Genomic DNA, 4,476 nt, shown 5'->3' with positions numbered 1-4,476 from the left:
GTGCCTGACTCATCCCTGCCCCCAGGTGTGGTCCCTCCCACCTCTTGGAGACGCGCCTTTGGCCACCCCTTGCCCACCCCTTGCCCCTGGCCCGGCCCATCCTATAGGAGTTTTGTGGCGAGTCCACCCTGCCCTTCCAGGAACCTTCTGGGGTGGGGTGGGCTCGCCACAAAGCTCCTGCCCTGGGTAGGGGTGGGGACGAAGTCCTCACTCCTCACCGCAGTACTCCCTGGTCAGATGCCCCTGAAGAACCTGCTGGAACTCAGGCTCCGGCACTCCGCAGTGGGGAGACTCAGGGCTGGAAAAGCCAGATGAGGCCGGTGTGGGTTTCCCAAACCCCAGTTCATCACATCTGGACGATGGGCTCAGCCAGTCCCACGCTGGGCCGGAAGATGCGTGGAGGCCGTGCCTGAGAGTCCGAGTTGCAGAGTGAGATTGCTGGGCATTTTGACAGGTCTTGAAAACCTGCTGAATTATAGGCTTGCAAACAATTTGATTGGTTGATAGCTTCCCTTTTCTCTCTCTCCAAACAGATTGAAATCTCTTTGAAGGCAGACACAGCATCTTGTACTGTGGTACGGTGGAACCTCTAGGTTCCTGGCACGGAAGCTGACACATACAAAGGGTTCCTTAGAATTTGGTTGCGTAGTTGATGAAAGCATAAACTCAGAGCAGCAGCAGCCAGCATCTGTCAGCATGTCTGGTGTCCCAGGGGCCGCAGGACACGCAGTGTGTTCCTTCGCTCATTTAGACTTTACCACCGCATTACAGGGGAAGTAGTATCCTTATTCCCATTTTACAGATAAGGAGGCTGAGGTCCGGAGAGGTTAAGAAACCAGGTTGGACAGAAAGCCATGGGGTGTGGAGAGCCGCCAAAAGGGCCTGCGGGAGGGGCTGCGTTGGGGCGGGTGGAGATTGCAGGAAGTGAGAAGAGGGCCCAGAGGAGGGTGCAGGGGGTCCATTCTGGGAAGGGAGAAGGGGCCCCCTGCACTAGGCTGGTGAGGCCATACAAGCAGGGGAGCGGTTCCTGATGGGGTACCCGGAGGTCCCCCCACTCCTGTCCCCAAATGCCTCAAAGTCTCTCCCAAGAGTCAAGCTGGGTCCTCCTCCAGCTTCCCCCACTCCTAAAGTCCAGTTCCTGGGAAGGACAATGTCGTGAGGCTGGCGTCTCAGGGGCCAGCTGCCTCTAAGGTGGAGGTCAGGGAAGGAAGAGGCGGGCAAGGGCCCTGACCCCCAGAGGGTCACTGGCCTCAGCCCCACCCTGACACAGACGTGGACTGACTCAGCTTCCTCCCAGCATCTCTGCAGGAACGTTCGCCAGGTCGTTTACCCGGAGCCCACTGAGAGGCCTTGGGTTTAATTACCCAAAGCCCTGAACTTTAGACTTCCCAGAGCTGACAACAGAGCACTGGGGATGTTCTTAGAAATTTCAACTTCAGGACACAGTGGGGAATGGCAGGAACGGCGAAGGGCAGGAGGGAGCCAGAGGGACCGAGGTTGGACTGAGAGTGGTGCTTCCCCACTGGGCACCCCAGGAGAGACCGGCAGGGCGTCAGTGACGGGAGGGGGCTTCTGCCCCACCCGAGGTCTCTAGGGGGCTGTCTTCTGCACAGTGTGGCCCAGGATCCAGCCAGTGGGAGGCCTGCCTGGAGGCCGGCCCATCCCCAGCTAAGGCTTGGTCAGAGAGGATGAGCTGTGGCCGCCAGGGCCTTCTCTTGGCAGTTGAGGCCTGCCAGCTGTCAGAAACTGATTTTTTAGAACCACAAAGAATAAGTCCTTCTGATTTTCACTTCTTTGGCCTATGTTTTCCCACGAAATTATATGATAGCATCATCTGACGCTTACTGAGCCAGAGGAGGGACTTGGCTCCCAACCCCGCTAGTGCATTCCTCCCCCCACCCTTTTTCTTTCTTTTTTTTTCTTACCTGCTCATCACAGGACAGTGAAAAAATTAAGATAAAAAGCATTTCACTATAAATCTTTTGCAAAATGCCATATCCACTGATCACAGGACCTTGAAAAAATGCAGACAGGCAGCATCCCGCTTTAAATCTTATGCTTCAGGGAGTGAACCCCATTGCCTCTGTGTGCACAAAACCAGAAGAATGACCACTCTTTACCCCTGGCCTCATTACAAGACCAAAATCTCTGCCCCAGCGCGGGAGCTCACACCTGTAATCCCAGCACTTTGGGAGGCTGAAGCAGAGGGATCACCTGAGGTCAGGCATTTGAGACCAGCCTGGCCAACAAGGTGAAACTCCGTATATACTAAAAATACAAAAATTAGCTGGGCGTGGTGGCACGCACCTGTAATCCCAGCTACTTGGGAGGCTGAGGCAGGAGAATCGCTTGAACCTGGAAGGCGGAGGTTGCAGTGAGCCGAGATGGTGCCATTGCACTCCAGCCTGGGTGGCAGAAAACACAAAACAAAACAAAACAAAAGCCTCTGCCAGGGAGAGGCTTGCCCGTCGTTTTCTGACCCTGCGAGGTACGTGTTACCGCGATTCCTTATCCTGCCAGGGAGAGGCTTGCCCGTCGTGTTCTGACCCTGCGAGGTACGTGTTACCGCGATTCCTTATCCTGCCAGGGAGAGGCTTGCCCGTCGTGTTCTGATCCTGCGAGGTACGTGTTACCGCGATTCCTTATCCCTGTGCGCTCTGCACGCCACCCCTGCAGGAACGCTCACCTACCTCCTGAATTTCCTGTGCCGCCCTCCTCAAGCCCAGGACACCATAGTGCGCTCCTCTGGGGGGCAGCCGGAGAACTCTCCCTGCAGTGCTGTCTCCCCCGTGGTGGAACGAAAGCCCCTAATAAAGTCTCGTCTGGGAAATTTGCTTGGCCTCGTGTCAATTTTTATTGGCGCCTAAAGAACCTGTGGTCAGTAACAGGATCACTTCAGTTATCACTTGAGTTTTGGTTTTCTTAATGTGAGGGTCAGTTTTGAAAAATCAAAAAAGAGGCTGGGTGCAGTGGCTCACACCTGTAATCCCAGCACTTTGGGAGGCCAAGGCAGGTGGCTCACTTAAGGTCAGGAATTTGAGACCAGCCTGGCCAACATGGCGAAACCCCATCTCTTAAAATACAAAATTAGGCCGAGTGCAGTGGCTCACACCTGTAATCCCAGCGCTTTGGGAGGCTGAGGTGGGTGGATCACCTGAGGTCAGGAGTTCGAGACCAGGCTGGCCAACCTGGCGAAACTCCATCTCTACTAAAAATACAAAAAAAAAAAAAAAAAAAAATTAGCCAGGCACGGTGGCAGGTGCCTGTAATCCCAGTTACTCAGGAGGCTGAGGCAAGAGAATTGCTTGAACCCGGGAGGCAGAGGTTGCAGTGAGCCAAGATGGTGCCACTGCTCTCCAGCCTGGGTGACAGAGTGAGACTCTGTCTCAAGACCACCACCACCACCCTCATATCTTCCAGTCCCCCCTCCTCCCACACCCTGGCAGCTGCGAATCTGCTTTTCATCTCTATGGATCTGGCGACTCTGGATACTCCATGTAAGTGGAACAAGATGTGGCTTTTCGTGCTGAGCTTCTTCCATTTCGCATAATCTTTTCTGTTCTTTTTTTGTGTTTTTGAGACGTAGTTTCGCTCTTGTTGCCCAGGCTGGATTCTCGTGCCTCAGCCTCCCAAGTAGCTGGGATTACAGGTGCCCGCCAGCTCGCCTGGCTAATTTTTGTATGTTTAGTAGAGATGTTGCAGGAAACTGAGGACTGGCAAGGCTGACATGGCGAACAAGAGGATTGTTTATTTTAGGTACGCACTGGCTTAGTGGATTCACATCTAAAAAGCTGAGCATTAAACAAAGACAGCGGGTTTTTATAAGCAGACTTACAATAAATAAAATAAAGGTGGTTAATCATATGACAGGTCACATTATCTATAGCTTCACTTGTGGCCTTGCGTAGCCGGCGGCTTTGTAGCTGCACTGACAGAAAAACAAGAACTGGCTAAATACAGACATTTGTAAAACATAATCATGCTTAAGAAACCTGGGAAAGGAGTAACAGTAAAAGAATTTGTCTTTCTTTTTTCTTCTTCAACTTTGCTCTGGAGGGGAGGGGTGTCTGGAGCGTATTCTTTCGGCCTTGGCTTTCTGGAAAGCGTTATCTTACAACTGTCCTTGAAGTGAGCGTGCTAGGCAGAGGAAAACTTGTTCTTTTCTTTTTAACTTTTGCCTTGCTTGTTACTTTTCTTGGAGTGAATGAATGCCTATGTATTTTTAAATGTCTGCCTCAGTTTCTTCTTTTTGAGGCCTTTTATAAAAGAAGTTTAATATGACTCACGCCTGTAATCCCAGCATTTTGGGAGGCCGAGGTGGGTGGATCACCTGAGGTCAGGAGTTCGAGACCAGCCTGACCAACATGACAAAACCCCGTCTCTACCACAAAATACAAAATTAGCCAGGCATGGTGGCGGGCACCTATAATCCCAGCTACTCGGGAGGCTGAGGCAGGAGAATCGCTTGAACCCGGG

Source organism: Rhinopithecus bieti, unplaced genomic scaffold, assembly GCF_001698545.2.
Source record: "Rhinopithecus bieti isolate Rb0 unplaced genomic scaffold, ASM169854v2 scaffold_21777, whole genome shotgun sequence".
In the NCBI taxonomy this organism is placed as follows: Eukaryota; Metazoa; Chordata; class Mammalia; order Primates; family Cercopithecidae; genus Rhinopithecus; species Rhinopithecus bieti.
This window is presented reverse-complemented; position numbering follows the sequence as displayed.